This window comes from Lycium barbarum, chromosome 7 (genome assembly GCF_019175385.1).
Source record: "Lycium barbarum isolate Lr01 chromosome 7, ASM1917538v2, whole genome shotgun sequence".
Classification (NCBI taxonomy): Eukaryota; Viridiplantae; Streptophyta; class Magnoliopsida; order Solanales; family Solanaceae; genus Lycium; species Lycium barbarum.
In genome coordinates, this window is record NC_083343.1 from 59,431,430 (window position 1) to 59,454,351 (window position 22,922).

The window sequence follows — 22,922 nt, forward strand, 5'->3', positions numbered from 1 at the left end:
GCATTACAGGTTTATAATTTGGGAAAATTCCCAGAGACAAAGTTGTAGATAATTGAAATAGCTTTCCAACGGTAGGTCGTGGGCTCCCAGGTGACGTCGGTACAAGGAGATATGGACATTTTAAGGCGGAAAGGTCAAGCTGGGCAGTGAAATGGGCCCAACCCGATTCCAATCCGGGTCAGGCCCATTTCCTTATTATTTAAGGGAGTTTTCAGCCTCCTCCTCCACATTTCAGATCAGAAAAGATCCAGAAAATTCCATTAGAGAGAGAGAGAGAAAACTTCAAGGCTAAGAAGGTCATTTTGATCAAAATCCGAGCTCCGAATCCCGAAGCTCATGAAGAGAAAAACGTTGTACGTTGCGTTGCCTTCAATTTGAGATAAATATTGGTCTTGGGGGATGAAATTTTCGTGGTGGATCTTCTGATAAGTTATTTATAAAATTCCTTTTATGTTATTAAAGTGTTTATTTAGAGTTTTAACGAATTAGAACGGAGAAAACAACATTATAAACTCGTTTGTTGTTTTGTTGAAATTTATGGGTGAGGGGATGTTTTAATTGAAATTGATGGACTGATTTGAATTAATATTTTGGTTGTTTTAATCATGGATTATGTGAGGAGAGTGAAGGAACTTAATGGTTATTAAGTTGTTGTAGGAAAACATACAACTTTGTTATGGTTTATGTAAAAATGGAAATAAAAGTATCAAGAGGAAAATTATGATTATTGTGGATGAATTTGGAAGATGGAAATGTATAATGAACTTGTATGTTGAAGGTTAGGAAAAATTGGAAAAGTAGTGGCTTAATGGAAAGTTTGAATGTTCGCATACCTTATGAATATTGGGTGAAAATGGTATGGATGCTTCCGATGTATGTTGTAATGCATTTGGTGGGTGATGAATATCAAAATAACAAGTTTGGTTCGGAAATGTAAGTTTGAAACGAAAGATGTGTCGTTATGCCGAAACGATGGCTAGTGATGCCATAGTGTGTGTTTTAATGTCTGTTGTTGTTTTTGCTGTTGTTCTGGGTTGTTGTGTAGTGAATTGGGCCGAGCTAAGTCTTGGGGATGTCTTATATACAGAGGAAATGCTGCCGAAATTTCGGTAGCTAAACATGTGTTAAGTTGGATTATTGAAAAGTTTGAAACTAACAAATGGTAAACTTGACCATTTCTAGATTTTGGACGAGATTGGGATCGACGCCAAGCGAGCGTAAGGCGCTATCGAGGTATGTAAAGCATTTTCCTTTGTTCCTAGGCATGTTCTGGATGTGATAGGCTCGGCCGCGAGCCTTAAGTACGACTCCGTTCCCCGGAATTCGAGACGGAAAACCGCTTCAATTCCTTCAATTCAATTGAAGCTATTTTCTTACAAATTGCCTTTAAAGTGAATTTTTGTACAAAACTCCCCTAAACGGAGTCGAAACACTTCCAAACGATTATGGATGACCTCATAAGGTCTATTAGCGATAATTTACATATGTTGCCTCGAGTTGGTCCGAGCCGGGCCCGCAAGGCCCGATATCTTCTGTAATACTTTAAATACTTCCGTTTTGTCCGATTTTCTCAGAAACCATCTGAACTATTATTTTGATTATGATACAACTATTTTTATGAAATTCTTATAAAATAACTTCTGAACATCTGAGAATCCGATTCTGATAATAATCTGTCGTGCCTTCCCAAGTAGGATATAGGCGCGTACTATGCATACTATCCGTATACTCTGATTTTGGCTCGCCGTTTCGCACCCTTTAGTCTGATTGAGTCTGTATGTATGTGGTTTCCCATGGATCTGTTCGTGGCTGTCTCAATGCATTCCTTCACTGCGTCCCGGGCCAGGTTCTGTTATCGTGCATATTTCTCTGCATTGTTCACCGCGTCCCTCGGCGTACGGGCCGGGATCTGTATGTTTGTATGATACTATGATCTGTGTATGGGGATGGCGGCCAGGATGGCATATGATCTGATCTGATTCTGTCTGTCCACCGCGTCCCGTACTAAGAGGGCCGGGTTCTGTTTACCGCGCCCCCAGACAGGGCCGGGATCTGTATGTCTGTATGCATGTGCCATCAGTATGTATATAAGCACATGCCTCTGTATGACTCTGTATGATTCAGTATGATTCTGCACTACTCTGCATGCATAATTCTGTCAGGTATACTTCTGTCTGTCCGTCTGAACTACGACTATGTCTGTATGTCCGTATGGATTCTGATTCTGTATGTCCGTATGGATTCCGATTCTGTATGTCCGTATGGATTCTGATTCTGTCTGTCTGGACCATGATTATGTCCGTCTGTCGGGACTATGACTCTGTTTGTCCGGCTTATGAGCCAGTCTAGTATATTTATGCGCTTCCGGTCCAGATCATGATTATGTTTGATATATTTCTGCTTTACATACTCGGTACATTTTTGTACTGACCCCCGGTTCTTCGGGGGCTGCGTTACATGCCCGCAGGTACAGGCGCACTCGGTGACACGCCGCCAGTCTAGGGCACAGGTTCTGCTATCTCGAAGAGCTCCTTTTGATTCGGAGCATGTACTTTGGTATATATATCTTTTTTTTTCCGTATGTTCTGTATGTATGGAAGTTCTGGGTACGGCGGGGCCCTGTCCCGTCATATGATTCTGTATGTCTGTAGAGGCATGTAGATAGATGTGTGGGTTACGGGTTTCGTCTGTATGTTAGCCTTATCGGCTTATCTGTAAATGTCTGCATGTTCAGGTATATATATATGTTTGCGCGCGTGCCGTATCTGTATCGGCCTACTTCTGTAATATCCGTTTGAAAAAAAAAATCTGTACGATACGAAATTCGGTCAGGTAGGTATGTACGGGTACCCAGCTAGGGTGCCAGTCGCGGCCCACGGGGTCGGGTCGTGACAGAAGTGGTATCAGAGCGGTTAGTCCTCGGAATGTCTACAGACCGTGTCTAGTAGAGTCTTGTTTATCGATGTGTTGTGCACCACATCTATAAACAGGAAGCTACAGGGCATCTAGGATGTTACCCTTCTTTGAATCTTAGATCATGCGGTAGAGCCAGCTATAGGATATGAATTCCTTTCGACTAACTTTTAATTTCAGCCAAAGGACGACATCGATAGAAGGCAATGGCTGATGATATTGGAGGCCGCACAGTACTCAGGTAAGCAATAATATGAAAGCTGTGTGTCGGAGAAGTTGTTTGATGTGTGGTAGAAATATAAAGTTGAAGATTGAACAGAAAAGTGAACAGGAAGGAGCCTCCGATGTTGTTCGAGTTGGGCATGTGAGGTAAGCCTCGACATCTGTATAATTTTATCTGTAATTGTTAGCCCCATGTTTCTACGAGACGACATGATATGATGTATATATATATGCGTATATGTGTTGGCCCTGTGAGGCATGGTTGGTATTTCTTGTGTACAGGTTTCAGATAGTAAGAAATACAGAGGAACCTCTGCCCAAATCTTTTTCCAGAGATATGGAAGTAAATATATATAAAGTAAGTACAAACAGGTTCCGCGATACTTGTCGGAATTTAGTTTTCTTCTGTCGGTGGTTGGAGAGCACCTTATGGTGATATTTTATCAGATTTCACCGACTATTTGGAGACGGAATTCGTGGGACGAAGACTTAAATCTGTGGCCTGTCTGTAATTGTATGTATATGTGTATGAAAGTGAATATCGGAGATTCAGAAAGGCAATATGGTAATTGTGCAACTTAGCCGGGCGTGGGACCCGCTACAAAAATTTTCCGAAAATTTGCTAAGACCCTGATTTGCCCTAAAATTATGTGACAAAGGTCCTGCAGGGCAATTGACGAAATTATATCAGCCCTAACGCGTCAAAATGCATGAAAGTTTCGGGGTTAAGCGTGCTCAAGCCAGAGCAATTCTGGGATGGGTGACCCCCCTGGGAAGTAATGCAAAATTTTGCACAAGTGTAAGTATGATAGATATAAATGAAAATTTGGGGTAATCTAAAGGAAAAGAGAATGTGTGGAGTAATTAGTGCCCTTACAGGAGTCGCGCAGAACGAGGCGGACTAAATGGGCAAAAAGAAAAGGTGCAACACCGCTCGGGAAATTGAGCGGATTTGAATAACAGTCAGAGACGTTCGCCAGTAAGATACTAGTAAATATATCTGTATGTGTGTATAATTTTCGTTTGGTGCCCATATGGATCAAGAGCCGTGTCCCGGCAACTAATGTTGTGATAGACGAAAGGTTTTACTAAACCGAATACATGAAACGACGCGGAGACGGGGATTCGAATGTCATCAAAGGATAGAAAAACCCCTATTCCATTATAACTCGGTCTGGTATGACGATGTCTGAAAAACAAAATGAGTATGGATAGTAGGAAAGATGAAAGATAAGAAGTGTGAATAAGCGGAATCTTTGAAAAGGTCGATAAGCGACACGTAAGACGATTTGTATGATAACTTGGCGAACAAGTTTACAAATAAGGGAAATTTTCATAAAACACTGGAGCCTTAATAGGAGTGATCTGATTCTAATTCAGATCCTATCTGTTATACTTCTGCACCCCCGATTCTGATAAGGCTCTGCCTATTACGCCTCTGTACTTCTGAACTCGATTATGTTCCTGTCTGATAAATCTTTGTACATCTGATTCTGAATACGTTTCTGTTTGACACACCCCTATACGATTGACTTTGATTACGAATCTGTCTGACACGCCTCTGTGTGTCTGATTCTGGATATGAATCTGTCTGATACATCTCTGTACGTCTGATTTTGATCACGCGTCTGTCTGATACATCTCTGTATGTCTGATTCTGATTACGACTCTGTCTGATACATTTTTGTACGTCTGATTCTAATTTCGAATCTGGCTGATACCTCTTTGTACGTCTGACTCCGATCTCATGTTTGTCCGACATACTTCCGTACATCTGGCTTCGACTATGAATATGTCCGATATGCTTTTGTGCGTCTGGCTCTAGTTATGAACCTGTTTGATGTAACGTGAAATAATGATAACGTTGTAAGGAACCAAGAAGTGTGACAAGAGGTGAAAGATGTTGATAGCAATCGTAACGTTGAAAGGAATTTTGAAAGAAAGGAAGGAACCTCCCCGAAGTGTCACGAGGCCCCCTAAGGTCAATCGAACATTCGAGGACGAATGTTCTAAAGGGGGGGGGGGGGAGAATGTTATATCCTGCATTTTCGAACGTCGAATTATTTGTAAGCTGAGGTGGGGCCCACACATCAATATTTTTTTTGGGACATGTGAAAAGTTATATGAATCGTATATGTAAAGTTAAACACAACCCGTGAAGGGCCCTGGGGCCAAATCAAAGTGGAAGCCCTCCAAACGAATATTTTTAAGAAAACGTTTTCGGATGACCTGACTTGGAGGGGCAAAAAGGGCATTACAGGTTTGGAATTTGGGAAAATTCCCAGAGACAAAGTTGTAGATAATTGAAATAGCTTTCCAACGGTAGGTCGTGGGCTCCCAGGCGACGTCGGTACAAGGAGATATGGACATTTTAAGGCGGAAAGGTCAAGCTGGGCAGTGAAATGGGCCCAACCCGATTCCAATCCGGGTCAGGCCCATTTCCTTATTATTTAAGGGAGTTTTCAGCCTCCTCCTCCACATTTCAGATCAGAAAAGATCCAGAAAATTCCATTAGAGAGAGAGAGAGAAAACTTCAAGGCTAAGAAGGTCATTTTGATCAAAATCCGAGCTCCGAATCCCGAAGCTCATGAAGAGAAAAACGTTGTACGTTGCGTTGCCTTCAATTTCAGATAAATATTGGTCTTGGGGGATGAAATTTTCGTGGTGGATCTTCTGATAAGGTATTTATAAAATTCCTTTTATGTTATTAAAGTGTTTATTTAGAGTTTTAACGAACTAGAACGGAGAAAACAACATTATAAACTCGTTTGTTGTTGTGTTGAAATTTATGGGTGAGGGGCTGTTTTAATTGAAATTGATAGACTGATTTGAATTAATATTTTTGTTGTTTTAATCATGGATTATGTGAGGAGAGTGAAGGAACTTAATGGTTATTAAGTTGTTGTAGGAAAACATACAACTTTGTTATGGTTTATGTAAAAATGGAAATGAAAGTATCAAGTGGAAAATTATGATTATTGTGGATGAATTTGGAAGATGGAAATGTATAATGAACTTGTATGTTGAAGGTTAGGAAAAATTGGAAAAGTAGTGGCTTAATGGAAAGTTTGAATGTTCGCATACCTTATTAATATTGGGTGAAAATGGTATGGATGCTTCCGATGTATGTTGTAATGAATTTGGTGGGTGATGAATATCAAAATAACAAGTTTGGTTCGGAAATGTAAGTTTGAAACGAAAGATGTGTCGTTATGCCGAAACGATGGCTAGTGATGCCATAGTGTGTGTTTTAATGTCTGTTGTTGTTTTTGTTGTTGTTCTGGGTTGTTGTATAGTGAATTGAGCCGAGCTAAGTCTCGGGGATGTCTTATATACAGAGGAAATGCTGCCGAAATTTCGGTAGGCAAACATGTGTTAAGTTGGATTATTGAAAAGTTTGAAACTAACAAATGGTAAACTTGACCATTTCTAGATTTTGGACGAGATTGGGATTGACGCCAAGCGAGCGTAAGGCGCTATCGAGGTATGTGAAGCATTTTCCTTTGTTCCTAGGCATGTTCTGGATGTGATAGGCTCGGCCGCGAGCCTTAAGTAAGACTCCGTTCCCCGGAATTCGAGACGGAAAACCGCTCCAATTCCTTCAATTCAATTGAAGCTATTTTCTTACAAATTGCCTTTAAAGTGAATATTTGTACAAAACTCCCCTAAACGGAGTCGGAACACTTCCAAACGATTATGGATGACCTCATAAGGTCTATTAGCGATAATTTACATATGTTGCCTCGAGTTGGTCCGAGGCGGGCCTGCAAGGCCCGATATCTTCTGTAATACTTTAAAGACTTCCATTTTGTCCGATTTTCTCAGAAACCATCTGAACTATTATTTTGATTATGATACAACTATTTTTATGAAATTCTTATAAAATAACTTCTGAACATCTGAGAATCCGATTCTGATAATAATCTGTCGTGCCTTCCCAAGTAGGATATAGGCGCGTACTATGCATACTATCCGTATACTCTGATTTTGGCTCGCCGTTTCGCAGCCTTTAGTCTGATTGAGTCTGTATGTATGTGGTTTCCCATGGATCTGTTCGTGGCTGTCTCAATGCATTCCTTCACTGCGTCCCGGGCCAGGTTCTGTTATCGTGCATATTTCTCTGCATTGTTCACCGCGTCCCGTACTAAGAGGGCCGGGTTCTGTTTACCGCGCCTCTAGACAAGGCCGGGATCTGTATGTCTGTATGCATGTGCCATCAGTATGTATATAAGCACATGCCTCTGTATGATTCAGTATGATTCTGCACTACTCTGCATGCATAATTCTGTCAGGTATACTTCTGTCTGTCCATCTGAACTACGACTATGTCTGTATGTCCGTATGGATTCTGATTCTGTATGTCCGTATGGATTCCGATTCTGTATGTCCATATGGATTCTGATTCTGTCTGTCTGGACCATGATTATGTCCGTCTGTCGGGACTATGACTCTGTCTGTCCGGCTTATGAGCCAGTCTAGTATATTTATGCGCTTCCGGTCCAGATCATGATTATGTTTGATATATTTCTGCTTTACATACTCGGTACATTTTTGTACTGACCCTCGGTTCTTCGGGGGCTGCGTTACATGCCCGCAGGTACAGGCGCACTCGGTGACACGCCGCCAGTCTAGGGCACAGGTTCTGCTATCTTGAAGAGCTCCTTTTGATTCGGAGCATGTACTTTGGTATATATATCTTTTGTTTTCCGTATGTTCTGTATGTATGGAAGTTCTGGGTACGGCGGGGCCCTGTCCTGTCATATGATTTTGTATGTCTGTAGAGGCCTGTAGATAGATGTGTGGGTTACGGGTTTCGTCTGTATGTTAGCCTTATCGGCTTATCTGTAAATGTCTGCATGTTCAGGTATATATATATGTTTGCGCGCGTGTCGTATCTGTATCGGCCTACTTCTGTAATATCCGTTTGAAAAAAAAAATTTGAACGATACGAAATTCGGTCAGGTAGGTATGTACGGGTACCCAGCTAGGGTGCCAGTCGCGGCCCACGGGGTTGGGTCGTGACAATCTTTGCCCTTTTATTTAAAATTGGGAGCCCTGTGTGGCTGAGATATGTCATATATATATGTTGGCCATGTGAGGCATTGTTTGTATTTCCTGCGTGCAGGTTTTGGGATAGTAAGAAATACAGAGGAAACTCTGTTGAAATTTTCCTAGAATTTAAAGGAGATAAGATATAAGCTTGTAATATGTCCTAACGGGAAAAGATGTTGTGTAAAAAGTAATGGCAGGACAGGATTAAGTTAGGGGTATCGTTGACAACTATAAGAGATGAGTAAAATGTTGTTGAATTGATGGTAATAGTAACTATGATATCGATATTAATATGGTACAAAGGAATTCTAGGATAATTTGGAAGGCCTTGTGATACTAAGAGATGATTTAGAAAAGGTTGACAAATCTTCATAGAGTGATATTGAGGTATCGACTGAATTGATAAGCAGGGATGAATTGCAACAAGTTTATAGTTAAAAGAAATAATAGTATGATTGAAATAAGAGTATAGAGGAAGAAGAATTGCGACAAATATGAATGTATTGATAAGATAGCTTGTGAGGTATTGAGGTTAAGATTGACCAGAAAGGGTAAAAGGTTAAGTACGCCTACTCCACAGAGTGTAATTAAACCATAGTAAGAATCGTGAATAAGGTTACAAAAAAAGTGTTACATTATAGGATTGATTACGAATAGGATATAATGTGAATATAATGGGGATTGCTATGAGAATGAGTAAAGCCCGGTGAGGAAGTGACTAAAAGATATGACGTGATCTATGTGACTAAAGTATAAAGGCGAAGGTGAAATGGAAAGGCAGGGTATAGAACGAATGAGAAAGACTTATAAAGTTCTATAGGGAAAGTTCAGAATAAAGATTATGCGATAACGGAAATGAAAGCGAGCACAAGAAAAGAAAGAGTTAACTGAAAGAAGGAAATAAGAAGGAAGCAAGCGAGATAACAGTGCAGTAATTGGTTACGACATGTATAGCCGAGAACACGAGCAATATAAGTGACAGATTTGCGAAAGACCAAACTACCAAAAGATGAGCAACGAAGCAGAATGAGTGTCAGGAAATGACTGTGATGGTAAGAACAAATAGGGATGAACAGAATACACTTTGAAAAAATGAAATGGATTTGCAGGAGTGGTGTATTACGAAGGATACAGAGATAGCATGAGATTCCTCGTGCATAGAACAAAAGATGGACATAGACTGGAGAAATGGAAAGGAATACTAAAGAAAGCACCCAAGATAGACGTAATAGATTGAGTACGAGTATAAAATAAAAGAGAAATATATAGCTAGGAACTTAAAGGTGCAGTATGACGACGAGGTGGTAAGATAAGACCATTATTAAGACAAATTCGATTTGATTTTGAGTAAGTTAGAATTTAGCGTTGGGTACACAATAAGGGTGAAAGAGCATAGACATAAAGGAGTACTGCGCGTATACGACTTCACCTGTGAAATCCTTAAAGGACAGGGACTGTAGGATGAGGAACAAATGATGTATTGTAAATTCATTAGAGGAAACATATGATACAGGTTGGGATAAAGATAATGTTACAAGAGAGCTTTGAACACTTATCATCAGAATATAAGTGCTACCTAATTGAGAATTTGGAACGACTATAAGTACTAATTAATTACTGGTTGGAGTAAGTGGAATGTGGCCTTGGACGAGTTGCTACATGGGTTGCATTACTTGAGTACAGATGATTAGATGGGATTTTTTACTATACATAGAAGAGTTCTCATCGCTTCGAGATTTTGTTAAGGGTTCATACGTGGATAGCCAAAGTTATAAATTATAAGAAAAGACATGGGTATGGTACAGTATACCAAATGAATTGGAAAAAAAGGACCAGATGAATTTGAGATTGGTGTCACGGCCCAGCTAGGGGCCGCGACGGGTACCCGGGGCTAACCACCGAGCACCGCTCGCTCTGTCGCTCATTTTACTCATTTAATGCTCTTTTTATCATCTTTATATTCATAGCGGAGGAAAATCATATTTCGTATGAAAAAATAAAATACTTTTGTGTACATGTGCCCTCAGGCTATCAAAATAATATAGATATGTATACAGTAGTCATCTCGTGAGACCATCTAACCCGCACTGCATATCTACGAGCCACTACTGGAGTGATGAACATTGGGACGGGACAAGACCCCGTCGTACCCAAAAAAATACATATACATGGCGATATATACACAAAAGAATAATCATAAGCACCTCCGGGACAATGGAGGGCTTCCACTCAGCTGACACCTACTACGGATCTGGATCGAGCTCTCCTCTCTATCTACCTGTGGGCATGAACACAGCATCCAAAAAAAAACAGACGTCAGTACAAATATTATACTGAGTATGAGAGGCATAAATAATGAATTAAGACGTTGATATAAAGAAGATACTCATATGGAACATAAGAATCTAACTGCCAAGTATAAGAAAACAAATCATGTTGTCTTACTCATGCTCATCATCATATCATATCATATTGCATCATGTATAAACTGCCCGTCCATATCGGATCAGTGTGATAATCACAACATGAGCCTGCGTCTAGGCCTCCCGCGTCCAGGATAACATCTCATGCCGCCCACTAGTGGTGTCTGCCCATGCCATTTGGCCATGGTGTATCATATAGCTGCCCACCTTGGCGGTGACTGCCCGGCCAATTAGGCGCGGTGTAATAGTAGTATCATCATATGCTCATCACAATATGCTTAGCTTACCATCATACCTACATAAGGCTCAAGATCAACCACGCTCTATCGGGGTGACGTAAGGTCGTGAACCTCCGATTGCATTATGGAACAACCATTGACATCCTGCCTCACCTCGAAGGAGTTAGCATATGAGGTGAGTGTAAGCGATAAATAACATCATTAGACTTTCTATACTTTAACTCATTACCTTGTGTAGCTAACTATAGACATAGGCTCGTGGATAAGAATGTAGTTACACTATAGGATTCAATAGTGTTCGTTTAACCAATCTAGTGTTCGTTTATTCTGCTTCAATGTCTCGCCTCTACCTTCAAAAGAGGATTCGTACTAACGTTAGTTAATCAACTATAAGAACGCACTACAATTTCTAGAGACAATTGGGCAACACTTCCTTTGTTTATACTACTTTTCGCATATTTCATATCAACCTCCAACACCCACAACAACAATTACAATATAGCAATCAACAATCATCATTCATATACAATAACCACGATCCACCATTTCTCTTCATTTTTCCCACAATTATGGTTGTGGGTTCGCTATCGTATTTTCTCTTGTATCACACTTATCTCATGGTCTACATGTCATTTATAATGTATTCATACTCACAACACACTAACATTCATGATTCAATTCAACTACCATTCACTCATGGCACTATTCACTCATTTATGACCCATTTGCTATGCTTTTCTACAATTTGGGTATCTTAACCTTCCAATACCTTAAACAACATGAAATGGTCATGAAACTTACCTTAGATGATGGTTGAACAAGCTTTGAATGGATTTACCCCTCTAGCACCAAAACCCTACTTCACTCCTTTTGGGTTTTCTTGAGAAGGATGAACTTTAGAGTGATTCTCACACTTGATTTCGTGGGTCTCATGTAATTGATCACCAATCTCCCTTGAGTTCTTGTAATTGAAGAGTAGAGAGTATTCTATGAGTTTCTAGAGGGAAATATCATGAATATGAAATGATTTGAATGAGCTTGGGTCTCTTTTTAATGACTTAAAATCTATTTCGGAATGAACAATGACTGAGGTGTACAGTCGTCGTAAACCCACTTTACGGGCCGTATTCTGGTTTACGGTCCATCTTTCGCCACCGTATTTAAGCATATCAAAACCAAAAAGGCATGCTGGAGATCATGGCCATTTACGACTCAGTTTACAGGCCGTATTTCGATTTACGGTCCGTATTCCAAGTCGTTTTTAACCATTTGAAGCATTTGACAGAAAGTTGAAATTTTTGAAAGGTTGGAGGACAATAGCAGTTTACTGTCCGTTAATCAATTTACAGTCCATATTCCACTTTACGACCAACTGGGTCAAAGTGCAAACCTGCAACTTTTCATTGTACGTTCGCGGGGAAATTTCCGAGGTGTAACACTCTTCCCCTCTTTTTGAAACATTCGTCCTCGAATGTTAAACACTCGGGATTCTACGAAAAATTTTCCAGAGTTTCCCCTGTAATTTGACACTACCAACCTATCACAACAACCCATAATATCATCGCCTCACAGGGCTACATCACAATATCAACATATCCGTGGCCACACACGACCAAAAGCGTAAAAATAAAGCGTACATACCTCATATCGTCGGCGTTTCATCTTGGATCTCTCCCGGGGGTTGGAATAAGCGTGGGTACTCGGAATTCATACTCTCTTCCGCTACCCAAGTCATTTCTTCCCGATTGTTGCTTCGCCACAATACTTTGACTGACGCTACCTCTTTATTTTGAAGCTTTCGCACTTGCCTATCTAGGATGGCAATAGGTACTTCTTCATAGGTTAGCTTTTCTGTTATTTGAACATCGGCTATCGGGAAAATATTGGTGGGATCTCCAATGCACTTGCGGGGCATCGAAATGTGGAAAACTGGGTGGACTGATTCAAGCTCCGAAGGTAGATCCAATTCATAGACTACCTGACCTACCTTGCGAATGATTTTTTAGGGTCCAATGTATCTGGGACTTAGCTTCCCTTTCTTACCAAATCTCATCACCCCTTTCATGGGTGACACTTTCAAAAATACCCAATCATTAATTTGAAATTCCAAGTCTCGTCGGCGGTTGTCCGCATAGGACTTTTGGCGACTTTGAGCTGTCAACAACCGATCTTGGATCACCTTAACTTTTTCTATTGCTTGTTGGATCAATTCAGGGCCCCTTAATTGTGCTTCTCCTATTTCGAACCATCCGATTGGAGATCTGCATTTCCTTCCATATAAAGCTTCATATGGAGCCATTTGTATACTTGAATGGTAGCTATTGTTGTATGCGAACTCAATAAGGGGTAAGTGGTCATCCCAGCTACCCATCAGTTTGGGGATGAAATGTCGTGCTAAACTTCACTTGCGTGCCCAAACCTTCTTGAAAAGATTTCCAGAACTTAGCTGTAAATTGTGCTCCACTATATGTGATAATAGATAATGGGGTTCCATGGAGTGGCACAATTTCTTTGAGATACAACCTTGCATAGTCTTCCGCTGAGTACGTGGTCCTGACTAGAAGAAAATGGGCTGCTTTCGTCAGCCTATCCACGATCACCCATATAGAGTCATACTTGCCACGGGAACGGGGTAATCCCACGATGAAATCCATGTTGATCACTTCCCATTTCCAAGTAGGGATTTCCATTTCTTGCAACAAGCCTCCCGGCTTCTGGTGTTCAGCTTTTACCTGTTGGCAATTTGGACATTGTGCTACGAATTCTGCTATGTCTCTCTTCATGCCATCCCACCAGTACATCATCTTGAGATCATGATACATTTTGGTTGCACCTGGGTGAATAAAATATTGAGAGCAATGTGCTTTTTCTAAAATTCGTCGGCGCATTTCCGCCACATTCGACACACATAACCTGCCTCGGTACCTAAGAATTCCATCCATGGAAACTTCAAACGGAGACTTTTGTTTCCCATGAGATGTGTCTCTATAACGACATAACTGCGGATATTCGCACTGTCGTTCTTTCACTTCCATATCCAAGGACGAAATTGTGGAATCATTTATACTAATCCCAGCATCACCCGAATCAATTACACGCACTCTAAGATTAGCCAATCGATGAAGTTCTTGAACCATCTCTTTCCTTTCCGGAGGGACTTCACATAAACTGCCCATTGCTCGGCGGCTAAGTGCGTCGGCTACTACATTCGCCTTCCCGGGGTGGTATAAAATGTTAACATCATAATCTTTTAATAATTCTAACCACCGCCTCTATCGCAGGTTCAACTCTTTTTGCTTGAAGATGTACTGAAGACTTTTGTGATCTGTATAGATATCAATGTGCACACCATACAAATAATGTCTCCACATTTTTAAGGCATGAATGACCGCAGCTAGTTCGAGATCATGAGTTGGATAATTTTTCTCATGTTTCTGCAATTGTCTCGAAGCATATGTAATAACCTTACCATGCTACATCGATACGCATCCCAATCTGACACCGGAAGCGTCACAATACACAACATAGCCATTTGGCCCTTCTGGAAGTGTTAGAACTGGGGCTGAGGTCAACCTGTTTTTCAACTCTGCGAAACTGCGCTCACAGGCATCATCCCATTGAAACTTTGCTGACTTCTGGGTTAGCTTCGTCAATGGGGCTGAAATAGACGAAAAGCCCTCTACGAACCTTCGATAATAACCTGCCAAACCCAGAAAACTACGGACTTCTGGGGGCGTCGTAGGCCTTGGCCAAGTCTTCACAGCTTCAATTTTCTGGGTGTTGACTCGAATACCATCATTTGAAATGACATGGCCCAGGAATATCATAGAATTCATCCAGAACTCACACTTTGAAAATTTTGCATATAATTCTCGAGCTCCAAGAATACCAAGAACAATTCTCAGATGATCTGCATGTTCCTATTCCGTACGAGAATACACCAGAATATCATCAATAAATACTATCACAAATAGATCCAAGAGAGGCCGGAATACGTTGTTCATCAAATTCATAAACACGGTCGGAGCATTAGTCAACCCGAACGACATCACTTGAAATTCATAGTGGCCATATCTCGTTCTGAAGGCTATTTTAGGAATACCTACTTCTCTAACTCTCACTTGATGGTAACCCAACCTCAAATCTATTTTGGAAAACCACTTGGCACCTTGCAACTGGTCGAACAAGTCATAAATCCTTGGAAGAGGATATTTGTTCTTTATCGTCACTTTGTTTAGTTGCCTATAATCGATGCACATTCGCAGGGAACCGTCTCTCTTTCTCACAAACAAGACCGGTGCTCCCTACGGTGATGAACTGGGTTTAATAAATCCCTTCTCAAGCAAGTCCTTCAACTACGCCTTTAGCTCCTTTAATTTCGTCCGGGGCCATTCGATAAGGAGGAATAGAAATAGGCTTGGTGTCCAGCAACACATCAATGGCGAAGTCAATCTCTCTTTCTGGTGGAAGGCCTGGAAGTTCGTCCAGAAACACATGTGGGAATTCATTCACTACCGGAACTGACTTGAAAATTGGCGGCTTTGCCTCAGTATCATGAACCTGGACTAAGTGATAAACATAACCCTTGGCTATCATCTTCCTTGCCTCGAGGTAAGAAATAAACCTGCCCTTTGGAGATGTTGTATTACCCTTCCATTAAGCACGGGCTCTCCCGGAAATTAGAATCGGACCACTTTTGTGCGGCAATCAACGTTTGCATAGCACGACGCCAACTAATCCATACCCATGATTACATCGAAATCTACCATTTTTAGCTCAATCAAGTAAGCTTTGGTCTGACGATCACATACCATCACGACACAATTTTTGTACACTTGTCTTGCTATCACGGGATCACCAACCGGAGTGAGTACCTCAAAGGGTCTAATTGACTCAGGTTTCATCCCAATACAACCAGTAACATATGAAGTAATATAAGAGAATGTAGAACCTGGATCTATCAATGTATACACATCACGGCCCTGTCCTGAACGGAAAGAGCGATAAAATCTCCTACCTGTGAATCGAGGAGGTGCACTTGTCCCTGACTGGCCTGAGTACCCAGAATATGTCTGCCTTGATCCCCCTCTATGTTCACTGCTAGCTCCCATGGATCTGGCCCTCTTGCCTTGTCTTCTATCGACATAACGGTCGCCTCTTTGTTGTTGTTGTCGCCCCTAAAAATTTTGTGCATGGGCCTGTATTCGGGAAATATCCGTTCCGTCATGCAAGGAAGCTGTCAAACAATCTTTGAATAAATGTGGCCCTAGGCCACTTATAAATCTATGTACCCGATCCCCCATGTCGGCCACAATAGCCGGGGCATATCTAGCCAAAGAATTATGTTGCAGGTTATACTCCCGGGCACTCATGTTTCCTTGTTTCAAATTCAGAAATCTATCCGCTCTAGCTCGGCGGACCTCGGGTGGTAAATAGTGACGAATAAAAGCATCCATAAACTCTTGCCAAACTGGAGGAGGCGCGTTCTCTCCTCTTGATAATACCCAATTGTTGTACCACAACACCGCCACATCCCGGAGTCTATACGATGCCAACTCCACGGATTCGGTCTCGGAGGCATGGACAATCTTCAATGTCCTTAACATCTCATCTACGAAACTTTGCGGATCCTCATCCGGATTTGACCCGAAGAATTCCGGAGGATTTAAACTCATAAAATCACGGGCCTTGGTACTTGCTGCCCGGTCACTTGAACCCACATTTTGTCGTTGTGCCTGTGCGGCAACCAATTGTGTCAATAGCTGAATGGCCTCGGTCATTTGTTGGCCCGAAGTAGCCGGCGCAGGAATTGGAGCTGGGGCTCCTCCTTGTTCTCCCACATTAGGCGGGGTAGAAGAATTATTAGACAAGGCCTCGTTGTGTGATTCACCCTCTTCAATATTCATTGGGGGCTCTCTTTCTACCCGCCTCTTTATCATAGTCTTGCCCTTCTGGGCGGCTGTAGCTTTTCCCTTTGGCGGCATTCTGAAATCATAACACACTATTAGGGAGGATAAAATCTTATACACGGCTCTATCGCACGATCTCATAGAAGAAAGATGGTCATTTTTCCTAAATGCCCTGTAGCCTCTTGTTTATTGATGTGGCGCACTACACACCATAAACAAGATTCTACTAGACACGGCTCGTAGACACTTCCTATGACCGAACTGCTCTGATACCACTTTTGTCATGACCCAGCCAGGGGCTGCGACGGGTACCCGGGGCTAACCACCGAGCACCGCTCGCTCTGTCGCTCATTTTACGCATTTAATGCTCTTTTTATCATCTTTATACTCATAGCGGAGGAAAATCATATTTCGTATGAAAACATAAAATACTTTCGTGTACATGTGCCCTTAGGTTATCAAAATAATATAGATATGTATACAGTAGTGATCTCGTGAGACCATCTAACCCGCACTGCGTATCTACGAGCCTGTACTGGAGTGCTGAACATCGGGACGGGACAAGACCCCGTTGTACCCAAAAAAATACATATACATGGTGATATATACACAAAAGAATAATCATAAGCACCTCCGGGACAATGGAGGGCTTCCACTCAGCTGACAGCTACTATGGATCTGGATCGAGTTCTCCTCCCTGTCTACTTGTGGACATGAACACAGCGTCCAAAGAAAACGGACGTCAGTACGAATATTGTGCTGAGTATGAGAGGCATAAACAATGAAGTAAGACAATGATATAAAGAAGATACTCATATGGAACATCAGAATCTAACTGCCAAGTATAAGAAAACAAATCATGCTGTCTTACTCATGCTCATCATCATATCAAATCATATATGCATCATGTATAAACTGCCGGTCCATATCGATCGGTGTGATAATCACAACATGAGCCTGCATCCAGGCCTCCCACGTCCGGGGTAACATCTCATGCCGCCCACTAGTGGTGTCTTCCCATGCCATTTGGACATGGTGTATCATATAGCTGCCCTCCTTGGAGGTGACTTGTCACGACCCAGCTAGGGGCCGCAACGGGTACCCGGAGCAAATTATCGAGCACCGCTCACTCTACTACTTGTCTTGCTCATTTAATACTCTTTTATCAATTTTACATACCAATTGTAGGAATATCATATTTAATAAAAGCATAAATACTTTATATACATTTGCCTCTCGGCCATCAAAATAATATACATACATATGAAAACATCTTGTGAGACCATCTAACCCACACTGCGTATCTACGAGCCTCTATTAACATAATGAATACATAGACGGAACAAGACTCCGTCATGCCCAAAATATGCAAATGTATATGTACATCAACAGAATATCCATAAGCACCTCCGAACAAAGGAGTGCTCTCTATCCGCTTACAGCTACTGAGGATCTGGGCCAAGCTCTCCTCCCTGTCTACCTGTGGGCATGAACACAGCGTCCAAAGAAAGGACGTCAGTACGAATATTGTACTGAGTATGAGAGGCATAAACAATGAAAGAAGGCATCAATAATGTAGTGATAACATCAACAGGAAGTATCTGGATCTGACTGATAATCATAAAGAAGTAACGCATGCTATCTTACTTATACTCATCATCATGACATATATGCATCATATGCAAGCTGCCCGTCCATGTCGGAACGGTGTGATAATCAATAATATTAGCCCGCGTCCAGGCCTCCCGCGTCCGGGGTACCATCTCATGCCGCCCACTAGTGGTGTCTGCCCATGCCCGAAGGTCATGATGTATCCGTATAGCTGCCAGCCTTGGCGGTGACTGCCCGGCCAACTAGGCACGGTGTGAAATGCTCATGACATGCTTAACGTAAATACTCATAGTAATATGCTTATCATAAAATACTTATTTTATCATAATGCGTGTATAAGGCTCATGATCAACTTTACTCTATCGGGGTGACGTAAGGTCGTGATCCCCCGGTTACATTATGGAACCATTATGGAAATTCTGTCTCACCTTGAAAGGACTAGTACATAAGCTGAGTGTAGGCAAGGAATAACATCTTCACCATTCCAGTGTCATCATATCGTGTAACTTATCTCATATAGACATTCATAGGTATAAGCTTTTAACTTCTTAGAATGTAAGAAGTCATGAAAGGAATAGGGATTCAAGCTAAAAGATTCATGCCATTAGAAACAAGGACTAGCCTCACATACCTTGGTCGTTTAGCTAAGATATCGCTCACTTGTTCTCCGTCGATATCACGTCGTTACCTTCATAAGATAATTCGTATCAACATTAGTAAACTAACTATAAGAACGCATCGCTAATTCTAGGAAAAGTTGGGCAGCGTCTCCTTTGCTCATACTACTTTTCTCACGTTCTATATCAACTCCCAATATTCATATTATTATTCGCAATATCATAATCGACAATCGTCATTTACGTGCGTTTAGCAAAATCCACCATTTTCCTCCAATTTCCCCCATATTTGACCTTATGACTCGTCTTTGCGTTTTCATGCATTTAATGCCTGTTTCATGATATAAACATCATTTATAACGTATTTGTACTCACAACACTTCAATATTCATAGTTCAATTCCACTATCATTCATTTATGTCACTATTCACTCAATAATGACCCATTTCTATGTTCTTCTACATTTCAAGTGTCTAAGCTTTCCAATACTTCAAACAACATGGAATAATCATGAAACTTACCTTGGATGATGGTTGAACAAGTCTCGAGTTGCAATTCTTTACTTATACCAAAACCCTAGTTCCACCTTCTTGGGAATTTCTTGATTTAGAAGATCCTTTGATGTGTTCTTACACTTATTTTCATGAATTTAGTGTTGATAATCTTAGGTTTCCTTGGATTTTCTTGATATTCTTAGAGTTGAAGTGTTGAAGAACACTCTAGAGTTTTCTTGAAGTGTTTGGATGAAAAATGACGTGAAATAGGCTTAAGTCCCTCTTAATAATCCCAAAATCTAACCTTTATTGAATTCTTGTCGGGATGAACAGTGGTCGTAAACCACCATATACGGACCGTATTTTGATTTACGGTCCGTCCTCCATGGCCGTATTTAATCATTTTAAAAACAGAAAGTTTTGGCTGAGGAACATGGCAGTTTACGACCTGGTTTACGGACCGTAAACCAGTTTACGGGCCGTAAACTGGGTCGTATTTAACCATATTCAACACTTTGACAGAAACTTAGAATTTTTGGTTGATGGAAGACGATTGCACTATACGGTCCGTAAATCACTTTACGGGCCGTATGGTGCCATATACGACCACTGGGCTGAAAATTTTTCCGCGACTTTCTTATTTCCAAAAATTCATAATTAGCCATTCCCGACTTAACAAAACATCATACACTCAAACTCTTCATCATTCCACTCATCATACAAGTATGGAGAAATTTCCGAGGTGTAACATGACTACCCGACCAATTAGGCGCGATTTAATAGTTGTATCATCATATGCTCATCACAATATGCTTAACTTATCATCATACATACATAAGGCTCAAGGTCAACCACGCTCTATCGGGGTGACGTAAGGTCGTGATCCTCCGATTGCATTATGGAACAACCATTGACATCCTGCCTCACCTCGAAGGAATTAGCATATGAGGTTAGTGTAAGCGATAAATAATGTCATTAGAATTTCTATACTTTAACTCATTACCTTGTGTAGCTAACTATAGACATAGGCTCGTGGATAAGAAAGTAGTTACACTATAGGATTCATGCCATTAGAAAAAAGGGACTAGCCTCACATACCTTTCTCGTTTAAGCAATCTAGCGTTCGTTTATTCTCCTTCAATGTCATGCCTCTACCTTCAAAAGAGGATTCGTACTAACGTTATTTAATCAACTATAAGAACACACTACTATTTCTAGAGACAATTGGGCAGCACTTCCTTTGTTTATACTACTTTTCCCATATTTCATATCAACTTCCAACACCCACAACAACAATTACAATATAGCAATCAACAATCATCATTCATATACAATGACCACGATCCACCATTTCTCTTCATTTTTCCCACATTTATGGTTGTGGGTTCGCTGTCGTATTTTCTCATGTATCACACTTATCTCATGGTCTACATGTCATTTATAACGTATTCATACTCACAACACACTAACATTCATGATTCAATTCAACTACCATTCACTCATGGCACTATTCACTCATTTATGACTCATTTGCTATGCTTTTCTACAATTCGGGTATCTTAACCTTCCAATAACTTAAACAACATGAAATGGTCATGAAACTTACCTTATATGACGGTTGAACAAGCTTTGAATAGATTTACTCCTCTAGCACCAAAACCTTACTTCACTCCTTTTGGGTTTTCTTGAGAAGGTTGAACTTTAGAGTGATTCTCACACTTGATTTCATGGGTCTCATATAATTGATCACCAATCTCCCTTGAGTTCTTGTAATTGAACAGTAGAGAGTATTCGAGGAGTTTCTAGAGAGAAATATCGTGAATATGAAATGATTTGAATGAGCTTGGGTCTCTTTTTAATGACTTAAAATCTATTCTGGAATGAACAGTGACTGAGGTGTACAGTGTCGTAAACCCATTTTACGGGTCGTATTCTGGTTTACGGTCCATCCTTCGCGACCGTATTTAAGCATATCAAAACCAGAAAGGCATGCTAGAGATCATGGCAATTCACGACTCAGTTTACGGGCCGTATTTTGATTTACGGTCCGTATTCCAAGTCGTTTTTACCCATTTGACAGAAAGTTGAAATTTTTGAAAGGTTGGAGGACGATAGCAGTTTACGGTCCGTAAATCACTTTATGGGCCGTATTCCACTTTACGACCAACTGGGTCAAAGTGCAAACCTGCAACTTTTCATTGTACGTTCGGGGGGAAATTTCCAAGGTGTAACAATTGGAAATAGGGACATAAGGCGGAATATAAGTAGATAATGGTATAAGTACGTCCTTAAGGGGGGAAGCAGGTGAGAGAATTGCAAGTGTAAGATGGAAACGATTGACACTGTAATATATTTAATATGGATGCTTAAACTTCAAGTGAGATCCCTTGCTAAAACAAGTTAGTAAGATCTGAAGGCCAGCAATAAACGGGTAGAAGTCAGGATGGTATTTGAGACAAGACCGAGGATCATTTTTAAAGATCTTATATGATATGACATTAGGAAGTGGGTGCCTGTAAAAAGAAAGAGTACGACAAGAGAATGGTAACGAGTAACTTAAGAGACATTATAAAGGATAGCTACGCTATACTGGGTTAAAGACTAAGATGTTGGCAATAGAGTTGTTCGCTAATGATACTGTAACTTATAAGTAGAAAAGGATAAGGGATAGGAAATCTCCTATAGTAGGATATGAGAAAATCAAATGGTGAATAAAGGAAGGGAAAGGAGTATGACAAGATAGACAGCAAGTGAGTTTTAGTAAAAATAAGATATGTAAAGCAGAATGAACCAGGAGAAGGAAAGACTATGACTAAGATTGGATGTACCTTGTACAAATTATACAAGAATAGTTACACAACCTACGAGTATTTGTATGGTAAGAATAAGACCAAGCGAGTACTTGATAAGAAGAGTAAGGATTCGGTAATAATAATATGGTTGCGATATTTTTGATACATTAAGGAAAGGTGTAAGATGGTTTGAACCAAGGTACAGAGATAGGATTAGTACTGAGGGAAAAAGCCATAGTTGAGCCCCGATATCAATTGAAAGATACAGGAGGAGAATGTAAGGTCTGCATAAAGACTACTGAGACGACACTAAACATCTCTTGGGCTCATTTGAGCACTTACGCATATTCTGATGCGTGATAGGGGGACTAAGAGCAAAGTCTGAGTAATGGGGCAATAGAAGAGTTTGAAGTATAAGATAAAGAAACGACACGAGATAATAAGCCTAAAGTGTTGTAAGTTGGATTAAGGGAAATGGTTTAAGCGAGACGATCAGAACAAGCGGGTTACTGGATGATAGTGAATTTATATGTCAAATAAAAAGAAATTCTTTTAGAATTATACCAGTTAATGATAGTCAGATTACAGAGCAGCTATGTAAAGTTATAAAACCAGGAAACTCCAGCGCTACTTGATAGCCAGCTCTAAGG